This window comes from Varroa jacobsoni, unplaced genomic scaffold (genome assembly GCF_002532875.2).
Source record: "Varroa jacobsoni isolate VJ856 unplaced genomic scaffold, vjacob_1.0 scaffold_1405, whole genome shotgun sequence".
In the NCBI taxonomy this organism is placed as follows: domain Eukaryota; kingdom Metazoa; phylum Arthropoda; class Arachnida; order Mesostigmata; family Varroidae; genus Varroa; species Varroa jacobsoni.
The window spans coordinates 81,254-101,875 of record NW_019214307.1 but is presented as its reverse complement, the minus strand read 5'-3'; the positions used below and the strand labels follow the sequence as shown (position 1 = coordinate 101,875).

Here is a 20,622-nt window from a genome sequence, read left to right as displayed (position 1 = left end):
GCTGTTTTGCATCATAACAAGATTACATTAGTTTCAAATTCAAAACAGTTCCTCACATCGGTCCGTCCATATCATAGCTCGGTTTTGGAATACGCGCTCGATCAGCTTCTACAGGTCGCATTCAGTAGATTCGGTAACAATCTAGATAAAACTAGACAGTAAAATCGAGATAGTGCGGTAGGGAGGGGTTTTGCTTGTTTACGTTTCGATGGTTTACATCATCATTTCTCTGAGTGCCTGACGGATAAGTGAAAATCAACCTGACCGACCCAGTAGGACGCCGAAGCCCTTCGTATGATTTGAATGGTTATGGTATCCCGTCTTATCAACAGTCTGTTGTAACAACATTCTCCCTCCTGTGAGCTGGCCATGCACTATATTACCCGAATTCACGGGGGAAACGGGAGGAAAGGAATTATACTGGATAGCTCAAATACCAGATTTCTAGGTCTGTAGTACTTGTTCTACCTTCCCAGTGCTCATAGTAATCAGGCTGTTCCAGTCATCCTACGGTGCATATAATTCCAAGTAGAACCTAAACGCAAGACAGGTTCATTTTCACTTGTACTTACTCGTCAATGTTAGCGTGCGGGCGTGGATATGGGTCTGTCCGTATGACTCCCAATGCGCAAGAGGTTAACTCGCCTTACGCTGGAAGCGAGTTGGCGTCAGTGAAGCCGCGGATGATACGCTTAGCCGAGTAATAGAAAAGGTTGTGGGAAAAGTTGAGTAGGACGAGTCACTTGCCCCACGCACCGGGAAAATGGCAAAATTTTCCCCCAGGGAATACACATGTCTCTACGTCCGTCTTGGATGGAGGCGACGCAATATAGGTGGGCCTGAGAAAAAAGCGTCAGGCCCAGCTCGGCTCGCCTAGTGCGGGCAGAAGAAGAATGGCAAGCCAGCTAGCCAGTACAAGCTATAACACGGAAATGAGGCATTTCGCAACTTTCTTCTGCCACCGGCTTTCTCACCTCGAGACAGATCTTTGGCTTAAAGCATCTGGCGAAGAACAATGAAATCATTCTCTTTCTCAAATTGTTAAAGAACTAAGGAGATTCAGGGCTGCGTATGACTGTTGCCAGGCTGCGATGGCTACGGTAATTTTTAGAGGATTTTTTTAAAACTTGACCTAGCCTACATCCGCTATAGCATCAGAGGGCGATCAGAATTTGCAGCACGATATTTCGTCACATGTGTCACGTCACCGACGATACGAAACAAAGAAGAAGGGGCACACAGGCAGAACTGGTAACCGGTCAGCTGCGCGGTGATCGAACGCAGACTAAGCAAGTCGAAGCCCAACTAAAGTGCCACTCTAGTTCCTAGTAGGTATGCCCCTCAGTAGAGGTGTAGAAGCGCGCACAATCGAAGTATCTAAATATTGAGACTAACAGTGACTTCAATTTCGCAGAAACGAATGGCATGGATGCCTCTCAGGAGACTCCGGAGAGCCCGCAGCGGTTGGCATTATACTGCGAAAAAAAAGCGGTTAGGTACTAGAAGGAGACTACACTATAAAAAGGGATGTATCTCTTGGCGGCTTTACAGATCACAGTTTCATTTCTTTGCTTTGCTTTTTTGTACTCTGTCTAGAATCAAAGTAGTCATCAAGGCTGCCACCTTCCTTAGCCCCATCAGGATTATCACACTAGACCCGCTGTTATAACTGTTAAAAGAGCAGGAAAATGTCAAGTCATACCAAATCCTACATGATAGCAATATTTTTTACGAAATCCGTAGTCAACACAGTATTAGCGACATGAAGGATTAGATACAAAATTATATTCATAGCAAAAACAGCTAATAGCCCAACTAGCGGCCGTACCGCTAAAGTCTTGCCTTACGATAGCTCAGGAGGTAATTTCGGGACTCGGGCTTTTTACTTCCCGTTCTGCGTTTGCCCCTATAGAGATCTTTTTTCGCGGCCCATGCCGCTGTACGAATATATTTAAGTTCTCACCCTCACAATCCTGAATGCTGGTATCAGCGATGGTGACACGATGCGTCATGCGGTGGCATTTCACTCATGCGCTGATTAGACTTGACCATTGGCCTTCATAACGGGAAACGGTGGTTTTGTGTGGTATGTCTGTGTGGATACGTGATCTAACTGGATGGACTAGCGGTACAGGAGTTTTCACACGGTAAAACGTGTCACGGATACGTGCACGATAGCGCGTGATCAAGCGGGATTCCGGATTCATACCGCGTCCGTGGTTCATACCACTTAACACAATTTACCTTTATGTCGGCTTTAAGCACTTCGAACAGAGAAGTTTGGTAGGATGAAAAATGCTCCGCGGAATAAATCATAGTGAGCGGTATGCCTGCACGAACTCATGTCCTTCATGGCTACGTAGCCAAAAGCCATGACCGGATTTTCTCTAATCCGAACTGCATACATTCCCCGTCCACAATCCATGTTCATAATATATGTTGTGCATGCTTCTCTGTCTTGATGACCGCAGCGTCGACCACGACGACAGCTACCTCCATCGCGGGTAGAATCTGAAGGCAAAGATCCTACTAGCTAAGCCAACTTCAGCGCCATGAAAATAGAAACGACCGTAATATTTCGCGCGCAAGTTGTCAGGCCTTTCTTTGATAGCTTAGTATTGTACATCGTCTTTTTTAACTCACAGCCAGAGAAACAAAGGAAGCATTTCATATGATACAAGACAAAAGAACTCAATTGAATGAACGACATCCAAGCGCCATAAAATGGAGGGATATGATATGACGTGCGTGGTAGCGCTGAAAAGTTAGCACAAATAAGAATATAAACATGTCCATAGACGTGTGTGTATAACAAACAACATTACTTTTGCTAAGCCTCTTGCAGACGCCGTCTGTGCCGGAAAACAAACCAGGAAAAACGGTAACTGACAGAATTCAAAGCGGCGCAACATGAATGACATACGAAGCGTCATAAAGGCTGATTTTTTTATACGTGAAATGCACACTTTGGTATCCGAGACGAAATCGTTAAAAGTTAAAAGGATACTTTTCAAGCCAAACGGAAATTTTGCTTTCCAGTAAACAATTTGAGTTTGTAACCCATGTTTTCTTCTACACCGAAAATCAAACACAGCCATTCCTCCGTATATTAAACAGCAACAAACATTACAGAAAAGAATTCCTTGCTTTCTACTACTTAGTATCTAAAATGGTAGAAATGGAAGTACAAGTTATCCTAATCGTGCTACAAGGTACGGGGAGCTGTTATGGATTAGATTACCGGTGCACTATATCAAATAAATGTAGTGTCGTTTGATTTTGCTGTGCCGGGTTTGCATTTCGTTTATTCGTTAATGTTTACCTTCTAATTGATAATATTGTTTCTTGATATTAAACACGTACCTGATTAACGGCCAGGTTCACCAGACTGCCTCTTACCAATCGCACCGGTTTACTATCTATAAAGATCTATCGACCGCGTCCGTACTTGCGAGAAGCACAGCCATGGAACTTTGCGTGCCTATTGCGAATCTATTTGTTTTTGAGGAATGATCAAACAAGACGAACTTGATACGTTAATATGCTGCGATCGAAGGCGACACGTACACAGAGCGATATGTGAGAGGGCATCGGCTGCAGCGTTCTGGGACAATGTACTGAACGTCACAGAAGGCTGGCTTCCAATAGACTAACAAGAGCTTTTTGTTTTTTTTTTTTTTTGGAGCTAATCGCCTTTGAACCTACCCGTTGATTTTGATTGATACATCGAACAAAAGTATACGTCATGTTAGAATACCAAAAGCAAAGCATACCCACTGTTCTGGCTTTTAAGGCATGTAGGTAGACATGTGACAGAAGCAACAATAAATAGTGTAGTCGATCGAGGACAACAATCAGTTGTTATGTTCACGACACTAGCTACAGCGGAGTGTTTCTAGTGCTATAAACAGTACCGGAGTACTGTAAACAGGAACCGGCTACGTACGCTTGACCGCTGTAGTTCGGTTCAATCGTTACGTAATTCTCGAAAGAGCCCCAAACAGTCCCGCAGCAACAGGCTAAACGCATAAATACATGATATCTGTTTTTAGTTACTAATAAATACCATAAGCCGATTGGCGCTGCTGGCCCCACTCATCAACAAAGGTTTTTCAGGGTTAGAAGTCTTCTTGACAGTCCTTGAATAAATATTAATACTCATAGTCACTTTAATTAGATAAAGGTGAACTGGTATCAGCATGAGATCAGCATGTCGTGACGCTCTGTGTACATACGAAAATCGAATGTATGGAAAATTTCGTGAAAACCGCTGACAAGGTCGATGTGTCGCATCATAACGTTAACCTACGTAAATACAAAGGCCACTGTTGATGAATTGTGGGTCCTTTGTTCTCAAGCATAAAAAATCTATAGTATATCGAGTGGTCGAAAAATATTAGCGTTTTTCTTGCTATAAACTCACATATCTCAGGTAATATAACTTGCGTTCTGTTGGCGCTAGTGTCACCTGAAGGCTAATTAGAAGGCTAATTAAGGCTAATTATTGAAATGACTTTGTGATTTTTTAATTTAATTTTAGAATTACAGTGAAGGCACAAACAGTGCTCAGGCCCATAAAAAGATTGTACTGTTTAGGGTCAGGATGCGTTAACGGAAGAAACGAAACATGATTCTGTTTCGCGATGAATAGTACTGCTCGTAATGGTCGTCGAATCACGGGAAAGTTGAACCATAACGACACGCTAGAAGCCAAAATAGAAACAATTAAACAGTTTGAAGTCATCTGAAAAAGTAGCAGTAAAATATAAATATCACTATGTGTGGGAAAGCAAGTTGACGCCAAAGATAATACTATGTCTGTGGGTGGAATTGGCAAGAAGCTGTGCATTAGGAGTTGTTAGCACTTAACAAGCGATCGGTTCAGACCTCTACTATCAACAACCAGAAAATTGCAACAATCTATTGAAGAAATCGGTCAGAACAAGCGAACAGAATATACATTGTTTTTTTACCATGACAATGTCCACATATGTTTTTAGCTATCGAACAAAAGTTTGGAGAACTCGAATGGAGAATCTTAATGTGCCCGTCCCATAACGCACCCCCCATACTGCCATCTGTTTCGCTCTCTGCAAAAAATGGTTTTAATTTAGTTCCAACGGAAAGAGGTAGAAATCACTTGTCGCACTTTTTGGGCTAGAAACCCAGAGGATGGGATTATGGTTAACTGCAGAACATCATTTATCAAAGTGGTGCATATTTAGTTTATGAGTATTATCTTAAACTATAAAGGATGTTTGCTTCGCTGTTGACTTGAAAACGATCGATTCTTCTCCGACGAGCCAATGTTATCAATAAATAGAAAAACAAATAGGGAACTATAAACAGAAGGCAGCTGGAACAATACGCTATGCTAATCTCCGATAGAATCTTGTATCTCAAGTAGATACATGGCTATGGATTTTTTCAAATTAGATTGAATGTACCAAGTACGTTGCTTTTTACTCTCAATTGGAAATCTGTGTTTTTCTCGTTGAGGTTTAATGCGTCAACGAGACGCACCGACATTTTGCTTTCTTTCATCGAGAAAAGAAAGGAACTTAAACGGACGCTAGTTTGTATCACAAAAAAGAAACTCATCAACGAAGTAGCAAAACCTAATCGATGGCTTCATTCAAATAACCTATTTGAAGCACATCCCTGCTACCCCTTCAGTTTTCATATCACTTCGCCATTATTCCACTGAAGTATCGGCCGAGCTGAATTAGAGGGCTATGTGATCTTCGCCAACAGATAAAAAATAGTTCTACTCAAGATACGTAAATAGGTAGAGCAAAAACACGTGTGAGAGAGGCAAAAAGTGAGGGAACCCACCTATCCCCTATCTTCAGTATCTCCCTCGAGACCATCAGATGGTTAGGGGCCAAATCAGCCAACTAATTCTACCCAGCATGACTTTTTTCCATTGACTCACCGTTCCTAGTAAGCCAAGTTTGTTGCCCTGCAACTACGGCCGTACGCAAGTCGATTATCCGTCCACTGATCGTTCTTGGCTGCCAGCAGCAGTTACCGCTTCGTTAATAGTTTTTTTCTGTTTTTTAATTTTATCAGCACGGGAACAATGTCAACAAATCGGCCTGAATATCCATTTCAATTCACCTATTCGTCTACCTGCTCACGCGCACAGTACGCCATGCGATGCTCGTTATGAAGGAAGCGTTAGAAAAATGACGAAGTACACATGCCAGCTATCACACATACCGTGCCTATATAGCCATGGTGCGATAGTAGGACATCATGCCTACACCTTTCATGTATAATATGGTCTATTGAGCAACCAACATTAATGCTTATTCAACTTACCCGTGCCTGTCCTTCTCATAAACTCTTGTGCTACAGCCACTGATACTGTAGGATTGTACCTTCACCGAGCGATATCCATGACGATAGAACAACAGGAATGGAACTGCTTGCTTTTCCGTAAACGATGTCAAGCGGTCAGTCATCTGATTCCTTCAGGCCTTTCTACATAACAATGCCTTACGGCAAAAAAGGCAATGAATGGGGAAGAATCACACGAACCTGACGGGTTTGCTTATCCCCGATGTATTCATAACCCCCTAGCAAAAAATCTAGCACAAAGCACGGACACGATCGGACGGTGTATTGTATTCCATCATACGAACCAGCCGGCAGTGGATATATCATACCAAAAATATCTATCGCAAGCAGATACGTACAGTACGATCTTCGCCTCTGTTCTTTCCTACCTTGTATGTAAGGTACGATCCCTTGGGACGACGTAGGCACATAATAGGATAGTGTCTTGCCACCTTTCTAAACGCGATGACCTTTTTCGGGGGAGGGACATGACACGCGGCATACATTCATTTCCATTATTTCATAGTACTACGTGGGTTTTTCCAAGGGGGCAGGCAACAATCGCGTTCGATATGAGGTCAGATTTTCTTGGTTATTTAAATATAATATAGACTACATTAAATTATTTTAACAATGCAACCGCTGAAGAGCTATATCTCAGTAGAGTAAAGTTCGACGTAACCTGATAATCCATTTCACTTCAGAGCATTTATTAACAGCTTTTCTTTGGTGTCTTAAATCGTGGGGATGAGTAGGGTACTAGCAAGTTGAGAGAGTGTAGACGAAACATGATAGATCGTGAAGTCAACAGACGCTACGCCTCATGAAAACTAGTCAAAAATTAGCGCTGACGTTTGGCTATTAAATGCATAAAGATGATATTGCCAATGGACCCAATCGTACCGTGGAACCCTGATCCAAACCATCTACAAGATTGGAACTAGTCTCTAGGCATTGCCAACCGTCTGTCAATAAACCGGGCTGTATTACTACTCAGCGATTTCGTACTACAAGTAATACCGCGTATCCGTGTATTCATTGGCTACCCAAAGACAGCCGAAACTTGCTCAACCTCATAGTATACACGTGACCCATGTGTGTCCATTCGCACACTCCTACCGATCTATATATATATACAGAGGCCACTGTTTGGCTTTCCCATACGTCCATAGACACCTGGCTCTACAAAATGACAGCATCTAAGTGCACACTGAGAACGCGGACAAAAGGAGCTCGAACTTGAGCTGTATAGCTTGACATCTCATCAAGCACTACATCAGCCAGTCTTTTCCGCTGTCCCGAAGTCATCTGCCGCAAAAGCGAGCTTAAGTACTGTTTGGTAAGAAGTTGCTGAACAGAATAAAGAAATAGTAATGGAGTAAATTGAATTTCAATAGAAAATGCGCTCCTGTTTTCCTAATGTCTTGATTAGCTAAGAGCTATCTATCTACAAAATATATATAAATCGTGTTATGTATACGTATAACTTCCTCGTTCGTAACCCACTGCACGGCGAAATGTACATTCTCTTTCAAGCTTTTCTTGCTGTCATTCCACTAGCATCTGTCGCTGGCCCGTACGCCTTTCTACCACAATTATTTTCTGCTAAACAGAAAACTATCGTAGAATATATTGTGCGACAAGCAGTTCGTTGAATGTTATCCAATTTCCGGAGCGAGATCGAGTAAGGACAATTGACTTCCATGATTATTACTACCACCACCTACATCTACAAGGAACTCGAGTTTGTAACCCAACACTATCACTATTGGCCGACCGAACTCCCTCCTGCTTGACAAACCAAACACGCGCGTGAAGGCCAGATGCACAGAGAAGCAAATAACCTGATTTTTTTGTACTATCAGAGTGTCTCAATTTTTTTTTGGGGGGGGGGGGGGTGAGTTATACTTCGAATGCTGGTTATATTATCCGGCTCTACGAGGTTTTATCGCTTTGAGACGACTCAGGTTGCGAGAAGCGCGGGTAGGGCATGGGTAACCGGTGCTAGTTGAGTCGCTAGGTGGTCTCAAAGGAAGTACAGCCGGATGTAAGTCGGTTAAGCAGGGGCCGTAGTGGCCGGGTATGAGTCAATGTCACCGGTTTGGGTAGCTAAAAAGGGGCCCATTTGCCCTCTGGTAACTATTCCGTCTTGCGTTGCTCCTCAGTTGCGCACTCTATTGACCTACTCGTTTACTAGCGAATGAACATGGGCAGTGCTATGTGCTGGCTGGTTCAGGCTCACTTGTCCTAGCTAAATAAGCCTGCATAGCTGCTAACGGATAGGACTTTGGTCTCTACGCAGTCCCAACCCGTCCAGTAGAGCTGCTCCTGCTTTGCTATTCCCCCAAACCTACAGATAGTATTCCTGCCTTCCCTCTTTAAAACCCTATAGTAAGCCCCTTTAGTTCGGGCCATAGCCTGCGTTACTTACGAAGGTGTCGCCCTCTGTTGAGCACACATGAGGACCGCTATCGAAACTCATTAGCGATCACTGACTAGTCGTTCAGATGACTAGCTGACTGTTTCTTTAATGATGGGTGTTATCTTAGATCGGTTGCTTTCTTGGCCTGCTATGGTATTCTATAGTCTTGTTGTCAGAACGCCGCTGAGGCTAGAGGAGGGCATAGTAGGCCCGCTGCGTGCTAGAGCCAATGACGCGTTGTCAAACAGGCCACTGCCGTCAGCTCACAATCGACGGCTTGCTGGCGCGGCTGTGTTATGCCACCGTCGTCTGGCCAGTTGAAAGAAAAGCTTCTAGCTGCGCGTTCTGGCGCTCCTCTTTTTATGTACAGATTATCGGGTCGGGGGTCCAGGTCTCTCCTTTTTCGTTTCCTCACTATATCCGCTCTCTTCTACGTTTGCCTTCTGTAGTTTGACCGTAACCACCCACCCACTAGCTATTCCTCTTACCCCTTTCTCCTCTCCATTATTTTTTTAATTGTTTCTCTTTCCCCCCTAGCTTTTCACTATTGCGCATTTTGTACTTTTTCCTTTTTCTGTGTCTGTCGTTAGCTGGCTTGCAGATCCGCTCGCTCCCGTCCTTTGAATAACGAAACCCGTCGTTGGAGCGGTCTGCCAGGCCACATCCTAGCTGCGTGCAGCTCGCTAGCCGGTTGAGCTCAGCCTAGTTGCCCCTCTGGCTCCTGCTTGCCGCCAACTCATTATCGAACGTGGAACACGGACCTTGGCGTTCGCAGCGCACGGTTCTTCACGTTCTGCATTCAGCTCTCAGCCTCCTTTTGCGACCTCTTTCTATCATCGCATCGTCGTCGTTAGCAACGGCGACCAGCGACATCGTCGTCGTCAACGTTTTTGCAGTAGCGGGGGAAAGGGTAGCCTCAGAGGATCAATTCGGAGCGAACAATGGAGAGGTGGGCGAGGGTAAAGGCGCGCACCTCTTCACTGCTACTGGCTAGGTCCTTGTGCCTGACTCTCTGCTGTCTGCCAGGCCTTGCTGTCGTCGTGTCCGAACAAGGAGGCCCAACGAACGGCAGAACCAACGAGGAACAGCGGCAGCTAGCAAACAGGCGGCTGCAACTAGCCGACGACAACGAAGGGAAGACCGCGGCTTCCTACTGAGTGAGCGGCGACGGACGAGGGGACGGACTTACGGACGGAGCAACGAGTGTCCGCAAACGCAAGTAAGTTCGTTCGCCTAAACAACGACGGCCCAGTCAGTAGTAGGTCGCAGGCCGCGCTGAGCTGCCATCTAAAGCCGAGCTGGCCAAGCTAGTTGTCGCTGTTGCCGTTTAGGTCCATCACTGAGACAGAAACCGCCGACCTGTCCCATAGCTCCAATGTTCCACAAATATAGCCGCTATTGTCGTTATCCTTATTACTACTGTGTTCATGCCATTACTAGCATTATCAATGGAGTTCTTCTATGTCGAGGATGAGTACAACTAATGGAAGCACTGATGTAACAACAGGTGCTAATGATTTAATAATCTACCACTGATGATTCACCAGCTCTGACTTCAGCTGTTTTATTCCACACGTCGTTTTTCCTGAGCAACATTTTACTTTGTCTACGATTCGTTCAATGAAGAAGAACGAATAGTTTGGCGGCATCAGCCGAACGTACTTGATGATGCCGATAATGGCAAGCGGCGCCTGTAAAAGTGAAAAACACATACAGATACAGTAGCTGTTGCTTCTGATGCTGATGCCGTAACAATAAACTCTACCACTGTGGCCATCGCCAGCGAAACGGTCATCACGGCCTTTTTGTCCAACATCGACTAGGGCCTTATAGAGGCAGCAAAAAGGAGTGGGGCTACCAACACAGTCAGTGCCAGCATCGTCGAACTGGAAAGCGAAGCACGTAACAACGTTCGCCCTACGTATACAACAGCAGCAGGAAAACTGCCACAATAACAACAAACAATCAAGCAAGTGGAATCGCTTAATTCGTTAGTGAATGATACGTTCCAACTGGATTAATCGTGTGAAAGAGATATATCTCCAAAGCAACGAACGCAACCCGCCCCAGTGATAGGTTCACTATATTGTATGTTAGTGCTTTCTTGTTTGCTGGTGGCTGGCTGTGGAAATCATCTGTGGTAGTACTGTGCTACAACGTGTATTCACGCATCTGTGCTTGTGTGTAAGACACGTATCTCTTTTGTTATTTCTGTAGGTGAACGCCAAGCACAACGTAAACCTGGGTTCGTGGGAACACTACCACCTTAGCGCGTTGTCTGTATTGTATTGTATTGTTTATTGGTATCAAGCTAGGGTCGGTAAACTGTATTATATTGAACATAGTTATCCTAATAGGTTGGGTGACCGAAAACCTGAGAGGGTTGTTGCAGGCGGGTTCATTTAACCTCAAATCGACGCCTCGAAATTGTTGGAAAGCGTTTTAAGTCATTGTAAGTGGACTGTTTCGCGTAGCGAACACCGCTTTTGCCGTGTCTCTGGATTAGACACAGGAAACGCTTGCTCTATTTCGATTTCCTTCAGCAGCCGTCGCCTGTTGCCGTTACAATTGCTACTACTGAGTGCTCTAATTTAGACTGCTATTACCGACCAGTATATCAGCATCAGCAGACGCGTCATTGACGTTACGCTGGGTGCTGCTTCGTCACTACGATCACGATTCAATTGTACACTCGACGACGTTCCGAGCTCGAGGGAAGTAGGACGACGTGCCCGATTCGTACGGCTATTACAATCAATATTTTTCCAGTGCAGTGCTTTCAGTGTGGAGAAGGAACAAGACACAAAAGTCACTCCTTTAGCTGCCGAACGAATGCCACACTTACGATACGGATCGTCGACAATTCCAACGATCAGCAGGAGATAAAATAAGAGATTTCTACTGTTCGACGAGTAGAAGCCGGCTTGCGGAATCAACCCGTCTATGCGCGAAATCATGTTATCCTCCCCATGTCGAGTACAAGTTAGATCTCATGCGTAACGTCGAGATAGTGGTCTTTCTGGAGTGGAGTTTTTCTTAAAAAGTCAATTAGAATACATAATATCGATTGCTATCAGCGGGGAGGAGGAGAAGAAGAAGAAGAAGAAGAAGAACGGAACATGAACTGCGGTGATAAGCTGCGATAAATCCAATGGTAGTTTACGTTAATGAATAGCGCCCTATTATAACTGTACCGTTACTTCCGTTACCGGCAGAATAATAGCTCCATTATCAGGTTTGTCACGACAACAAACAGCAGTGAGATGGTTTCTCGCCACCCCTCCGCTGATCGCGCCACAGTTCTCTCGTAGCCAATAACAGTCACAGTAAAGTAGAGTTTCGAGCTACCTGACGCTAAGCGTTGCCAAATCACCACTTACAACATGAACATGGGTAGCGCTTTAGCAATAATTGTAGCCACCTGTAGCCCGCTCGGGATGCTGGACAATGGCAAAACAGAAATAACAATAAAAATCGCAACGCTGATAAACTAGGTACGGTCGCCAGGAGTGAGGACAGACAGCATCACATGTTGGCCTATCCAGAAGCAACAAACGACCCGCGACCGCTGCAACGAAAATAAACTTAGAAGAAGCGGCGGCTGTCGGCAGGCGCTAGTAAGCTAGATAAATAGTAGTAATGTTATGAGTAGAACTAGCAGTGAAAAAAACGTGGCTGGCTGTCGGTAGTGGCGTCAAATATCTGCTGGTTCACGAAGATAAAATAAGTTACTAAGTAAATTTTCACACTCATAAAAATCTATAATTATACAATACGTCAACAAAGTGCCCCAAGTGACGCTGGTCGTCTTAGCCTGCGTGCCCGGTCTAATCCAAAGTTTCGTATCACACAGTCGCAAGTAGTGGCAATGACAACGACATCTAGTACCGCATGAGGCAACGGCGCGCTTCGTACGCTGCTAAGTAAATATTTAGGTAGCCGATGCAGTAACAGTGTTAGAAGCGATGTTAGTTAGCCAATACGGCAATGCAGTAGAGTCCTAGCGCAGTGTCAGACCGTTAAGGTGACGACCCTGAGCATTTAAAAGGCGGCATCCCTGGACAGCGGCTCAGTACCCAAGATTGCCCTTGGGCGAAAATCTCTTTCTCAATTTGCTGCTGTTTGCCTACGTACCCGAATGAAAGGAGAGACTACTATCAACTCTGTCATCGCTCAATAGGACAAACACGGCAACGCTGATTAGTCCCGTGTTTCAGATTCTGCACGCGACGGGGCTTACGCTGTCTGTGCCATCGTTCCGTTGCTCAGAGAGTGCAATCTGCTGTCAATCGCGTGGCGATTGTTCGTATGAAATCGTGTTCATTCCGTCAAAGCGTAGTAGCTTTTTCGCCCTTTTTAAGTCATAGACCAGAGCTAGAAAACACAATGGAGAAAGAATTTATGCCACGTGCGCTGGGTATGCCCAGCCATCATCAACGAAGGGCCACTACTTCGAAGTTGATTTAGTTAAATCAAGTAATCTATCAGCAGCCAGAGGTCGACAACGGAATAAACGAACTATAGAAAAGACACTTCTAGACCAAGGCAATAACGAAGGAAGCATAGTGATTTCGTCGAGTTAGATTTGCATTTTGAGGACTGCAAACGTGTAGCATTTGGGCTTATGATTTTCCACACGGTGTCAGTGGAGTGTTAATGTTTCGGCCTAACACGCGTTCCAGGACAGCGCAGGACCTTATAGGTGAGTCAAAAAATTACAACGACAACAATACGAACAATAACAATGGATAATACTTGAGTATGAATCTCATGCTAGAAACAACGAGTAGAATTTTACAAGGGGAGCCCCGTACTCTTCCCGAATAAGTAATGTTCGAACACCTACCCAGTTCTACTAGGTCGGAAAAAAGCGTTGCTAACTATATTCGAATCCGGATTGGGTCGATTGAGTCGGATCGTTGACGACCGTTAGGAAACGTTGAATAAAGACTGTTGAGTATAGCGGTAAGGGTCTTACTGAAACCCTTTCGCCAAGTCCGAATAGGAACGGTGTGTTATAAGGACCCTGAGAAACAGGTTTTCTTGTGACGGCGGCAAATCCACGCAAAAAATATTCAATTTAACAGCACAAAAAGGCTCCCTGCGACGGTAGCGCAACGACGGTGACCTCAAACTTCTAAGGAACACATTGATCGTGAACGAAAAAGTAGTAATATTTTTGTTTGTTCGGACCATTTTTGATTCGCAAGATGGCTATATGAGCCGGTCATCACCCCACGCTCCCCATACGGGCTGAATCAAGCTGAGAAATATAAGCAACAGCTTACAATAGAAAATAACAGAACTTAACATCATTCATTATACACAAGCGCTTTGGGGGTGCGCGAACTGTTTTCTCAAGCAAAAGCATCTAATGAGCATGTCAAATTCTGTAGAGCATAATTCCAACAGCGATTAAGAGGGTACTAGGAAGCCGACATGGGTGAAAGCAAACAAATCGACGTTTTTCTGTTACTATTGTCGCTAATAATTTGTTCGGGTCGCGAACTTGAAAAGGCTCTATTTCTGCTACATGGCCTGAGACACCTTGCCCAGCCGGATACCCTGTGCCATTGTCAATACACGTCATACTTTTTGACACGCTCGTTCGGTGACCGGACGCGGATACATTCTGCTAAACGAACGAACATATCCGAGTTAGAGGTTAGAATATACGCGCTGACACGGTCGAACTCTATCCCGTGTAGGCGGGTCGAGGAAACTGTCCGACGATCGCGACGCCTCAAAACAAAACCAGCGACCTCCGGAGGGATTGTAGTTCCTGTATTTTGCTCCGGAGGGGTGGAAACAACTGCCATCTAGTGACAGATGAGTAAATAACAGCGTCCATGTACGCGACGTAAGATCGACAGATAAGAAGTTAAAACTATAAAGAAAATAAGATAAAGAAGACGAGAAAAACGAGCCTTCGTAAGAAGAGAACGTAATTTACTGTTTCTGTCGGCGTTGTGAATGCCTCCGTGCATATGAAGGTTTGTGTGTTCTGCCGCTCTGTTTGTGTGCTGTGCCGTAGCAACTAAGGAGAGAAGACCGAATCGTACGTGTCCAATGAGTTTAAGGTTGAATAATTCGTTATTGATCTTCTCGGAGATACTGACAGACACAAACTGGGCCAGCAAACGGCGCATGGAAGAAAGCTAAAGCGAAACAAAAAAAAAAGGGCGTAGCTGGCTCCATGAACGACGCCATAAACATTTTCATTCGATGAGTAATTAATGGTGTCATACAACAGCGGCGGGTATGGCTGCAAGGCGCATTGGAGAGCCGACTCCACTATGAAATAGCAATCGTACTAATCCTACACTTAACAAAGTGTTGATTATTAAAAAAGTTGAAAATTATGCAGGATCCAGTGGTCATAGGTAGGTAGAACGTCCCGTCAATGGTAACGTATTTGCCTACTAAAGTTAGTAGGCATACGAAATCTGAGTTGGAGATCAGAGTACACACCCTTCTGTCCGTATTAGAAGAAACGTTCGGCCATCTCAATCGATGTTTAATAACAATAACACCACGCGAAAGTCGACACACTTATCTGACTGATTAAAATACCCGTGCGGCCTCCGTTGCAAGGAACAACATGAGTCGTGGCAGAATTCGGCATTATCTGGGACATGCTTTTCTGCCTGGAGCTAATGATGATCGCCGAATGGCATAAAAAAACTGGTATAAATCACAAAATATTATACTGTCAAAATGCTTAAAAAAGATTTTAGGGAACTGATTCATGGCACTGGCATTGTGCTCTTGGCATACATATTTATCATAAAAATGCCGTAGAATGCACCTTTTATCCAATGTTACAGTATGAACATAGGACGGAAATTGTACCTTGACCTTAAGTTTCTTTTACTGCAGCAGCCTTCGATGAATAGCAAATGCTCCCAGGAAGCTTTTGACGCTGAATCACCGCTTTAGAACGGAGTTCTCCCTAAAAAAATAACGTCTAAGCCAAATTTTTTTCCCTTAATGGAAGTTGCTGTCAATGCAATTTTAACACCGTATAACTGATCTAAAAGAACATTGTTGATGATCTCTACTTATTTGGCCATGAGATCCAAACCTAAAATTAAATGGGGTAAACATAATACAACAAGTTACTCTCTAATATGGCCAGTTCTTGACTTCAGTTATAAGGCATTGCTACGGCCAGTGTATATTAACAGTAGTGCGCTGAATAACTCCCGCAAAAATTAGCAAGGCGAAACTCAGTGTTGTCAGAGTAATTTGTATTCGTCCAAATCGACCGCAAGCTGGAAGTCAGAACAACCTAAAAGGCTGCTTTTAGTTGCAACCTGAAAGAAATCGTTAGGCACAGGGTTAACGCCATTATATGCCATATTATGGTGACACGTTATTGCTGCTACAGTATGTAGCAAAGAGCTTGAGGTTCATGCCCGGCTGGCACGATAATTGCCACTCGCCTACTGATGCCGGCTTGAAAGCCTATCGAAGGTTTTTCATACATACGCATATCCACTAAGTTGTGTGGAGTCTCTTTGTTCTGCGAAAGTTCTTTATCAGTAATATACGTGAGCATTACTAGGAGAGTTACCTTCAGATTTTGGTTGTACGCCTCGAGTCGTTTGGTGAAAGGCAGGTCATTCTATAGGTTCAAAAATAGTCATCTGTTGCCGAGGCTTTTCGAATCGGCTGCTTAAATCGCTGTAAACATTAGATGAATCCTCTGCTTGTCTTCGCCTCAGGCGTTGGATTACTGTTCCAGGTGTTTAATTAATGTTGTCTTAAAGAGTAGTTTACTAATTTCGTTTAAACCTATCCTAACCTACCGACAAATAGAGAAGTAGAGGTAGCAGTCGAACTTGTCGGCAACTGGTAATCCGAGTTACCCAGCCAAAGTCAATTGAGATGCCCCTTTTCTTATATCACCTTACTGTCAGAACTGTTGCCATTGTACATCATTGTGGATCATATATACGAAAAAGGCAAGTAAAAACATACAACGTGATACATCAGGGGTTATGATGAGAATTTTGGGTCTGGACAATGATTACATGATCTTTTATGTAGGCCTTTTTACTCCGACTCACGTATTTCAAGTTTTTAATAGTTCATCTTAATATTTTTATCCAGCAATCGTCATCATCAGAAGGTCCTACTGCTTGAGGAGTTTGTGTGAGTCGACCAGGTCCCTTTTCATCAAGCTGCCTGGATTCGTGAAACAAGACTACGTTATTTGCGAATGCGAACTAGGCTTAATCCTGCTTAATTAATCCGGGCAGGGTTAAATCGGCTAAGCGCAGGGGTACTGTATTCCTGCATACACGACTGGCTTTAGCGGCTATCGAAAAATTCCAGATATGCTTGCAAATCTTTTCGTGTTGGAGAGGACAAGCAGGTGCTCAAATTAGGAACACATCCGAAGCCCTCGTCTATACGATGTAGTGCGCGAGCTACTAAATAATGAATATTAGTTGTTTTCGAATTTTCGTCTGTCGAAATAAAAAATTCACAGTAATTCATGGCATATACGGGGCAAATTGAGATTATTTTTTTTGTTTTTATAACGTCGGCGTCCAGGTTAAGCAAATCCATACCTTTTTACATAGGTTGTGTTTCTGCCATACTAATATATTAACAAATGTGGGCAAAGTAATAGGAAAATAAAAAAAATGCTGTATTCGATAGAATGAATTTTTGCAGGTTATCTGCTAGTATTCGCCTGATAAGCTTCTAGATAAAATTGAGCCTGTGGCAAATACAACTTTCGAGTGATGCTTCAAGGCGGTACTCATAGCAATGGCGAGTGTCAGGATATGATTTCGAGCACTTTTTGTATCATCGATGGTTATCCATTAGACGTGCCTGGCTTGACAGCAATTCTTGGCCGGATATCCGATAACAATACATACAGCCAATCTCGAGCCCAGATAACCTCTGATCTTTTCAGAGGGACGCGATTAGCATCAACTGAATACTGCATATGTATCCTGCGCAAGAGATATAACCCTCGCTACAGATGCAGATGCGATAATAATGATCTTTAAATATTATAAGTGCATGCTATATTGGCAAACTGGGGCATGGGAGTGTTCACAAGAATGCTCATAGACCGATAGAACACTGACCACTATACCGCATCACGGCGACGCTGTTATACTCCTTCGAAGTGCTGAAGTATAATAGTAAATAGATGTATCTAAATAATCACCAAGAGTTCATCCACATAGCAACAGCCATCTCTATGAGTATACATAATCAGAGTTGGACGAAACGCTGGGTTCACTTTTGTTTATAATACTATAATGTCTTTGTGGCCTTTGATCTCGCTCAGATCTATGAGGAATACTTAATGAATGTATAAAAATACCTTGCATATTCACAACTCTTTATACGCGTGTTTCGCATCTTCCTGTCACGTTCCACAGTTTAGGACTTCGGAAAAGCTCCTAAAATTATGCGGGGCAGGAAAGTCCATCAAGTACCACACGGAGTAAAAGGGGCAGGGCTAGATACGGGGACCTGGCACATGGGACCCTGACGCCTTTAATAAGGGGCCTATATACGACGAAGGACGCATATTCTTATGGCCGCATCCGACCGTGTTGGATTAACTCAAAACTAGTTCAAGCGGCTGTCGAAAGAGACGATGGAACAAAACTCGCAGGCGTCAGCTCGCCCACACATTGGAGATTGCGTCTCTGAAGCATAGCACCTCATTTCGAACAGTTCAGTAAGGAAAAAACTAATACATTATCGATTTGCCTTTACTTGTATACCCTAACTTAAGCCATGGTTAGTGGTAGTTAGAAAGATGTCGTTCTGCACTATTAAATAACATTCATACATAATAGCTATATTGTAGTTGTTCTTAGGGCGAAGCATAAACATATATAAGCATCGATTTTTTTTCTATATTTAATCTTTATCTTATTATGGATACGATTATTTTTATGTTTATATGTTTCACCAGGAAAACTTCTAGAAGCAGTAATTGCTAACGGCTTATAGTATTTATCATAACCATTTCTACCTTGCGTGTCCTGCCAGATGGCGCCATCACATACACAGACACCAATGGAGAGCGCTGGAACAAGAGTACCACTTAATTAACGTTTAACATAGTGACGTCCTTGAACCGCCTATGCACTGCAATTTGAGGTAGACGTTATACACAGGATATGACATAAGCAAAAACACCCCGTTGTGAAATCATTTTTAACAGATATAGTTTGAAAATTATCAAAAAAATAGTGACGTCTTTTTCAAAGACACATAAAACTGTACGAGTCCTATTTGTTCTCGATTTTTTCTGGCAATATTATATGTAGATCGCCTCTCGAGAGATGTGCAACACAGCGCATTCTAGTCCTACCTAATAGGCCCCCAAAACCGAAACGAGTCAGACAAGCAAGACACTATGAGACAATGTTTTCTTGTACAATTTAACGCCTACAGACACCAACGAAAAGAACGGGTTATTGAACATCAGGACGACACCTCGCTAGTTATAGGCTAGATACGAATGTCTGCAAATTCCAATTAGGGGATTGAATTGGCGAAAATCTAGACACCTATTCCCAAGGCCAATAACTCATATCATTAAATCTGATTAAGTATCTGAGCTGATCAATGATTCGAAGTCCACCCGTTTGTGACTAATTTATTAATTGCTTTACGTGACATGATTCGATGGGCCGAATGTAGTGCTACCATCAGTATTTTTCCACACCATAACAAGCAGCACTCCCGATGTCACAACGGAAACAAAAAAAAACATTAACTTGAATAAATCCTCATCATGGACACGTAATCAGCAATGCCTAATTTTTCATTGTTTATTATTCTGCCTCTTATAGCCCATGTTCAGTGTGTATCGACTTGTTCAGAATGGTGCAATACCATGCAGCTTGGCACTTCCATATTTTTTAATGTTTAGTACACTTAAATCACATTAGTCGATCAATAAGCCAATGATAGATATATAAATAGAACAGAAAAGTGCGCGTGGGCAATTCTTTCGTATAATTAGACCCCTGCCAGTGGACTAATCGCAAAATGGCTAAATACCTTCCGTAAATAGATACTTGAATCCGTCATGAGGCTTTACTCAACCGAACGAAGTCGAACCAGCTTCGCAAGTCGGCCAGATGCTTGAAAAGACAAGAGCTTATTGGCTCTCTAAAATAGAGAGGTAAATAGTAACCTGTCCCACAGCTAAAGCTAATTTCAGAGATAGTGCAGTATTTTTACAAATTAAGAGATTTCAAACCCTAAAAGTTAGCCCTGCTAAAATCGCTTCTGATGAGTCAACAGGGTGCGCTCTGCTGCGGCTGAACTGGGTCCCAAGGAGTCGAGGCTGGAAGCCCTGACGCTCTACCTTTCCTGAGATGAAATAGTAAACTTGACACGTAGGTAAATAAGCCTACACGGACATGAATGTGGATTGCTGAATAACGCGTCCAAAGAAATAGAAGGCCAAAAAAGATCATCGCGTTGATGAGAACCACTTTTCAATTCCAACAACATGCCGCTTCGTTATACGAAGAGCAAATCGTCGCTTCTACCATAGTTTAGTAGTCTAGTAGTCCGGAGTTTTCACAGGTCATTTGTTAATACTATGCGATGATTGTATGCTTCTAAATAGGGATCTTGTCAAAGTCAGTATCCGGTACACATTTCGACACGGATCACTATGCTAATGAACGAAGCAATCCTATAGTGAACCCTGCTATTTTCTCCATACACTCCGTTCGAATTCGAAAGATTCAGTCCTTCTCTGACCTACTGTTCGAGAACATCTACGTGAATGCAGTAGCATAAACTTGAGACATATATATATATATAAAGTTACCGTAATAAAGCAGATAGATAAA

General features: G+C 43.4%; 1 protein-coding gene across 1 annotated transcript in view; it reads left to right on the top strand.

The window, feature by feature from the left end:
* Window positions 1-9,787: 9,787 nt before the first annotated feature.
* Window positions 9,788-20,622, top strand: part of Cadps (calcium-dependent secretion activator 1) — a gene marked incomplete at its 3' end in the record, with an annotated part of 88,774 nt that continues 77,939 nt past the window's right edge. Inside the window, 1 exon segment of the mRNA XM_022849462.2 lies at window positions 9,788-13,466.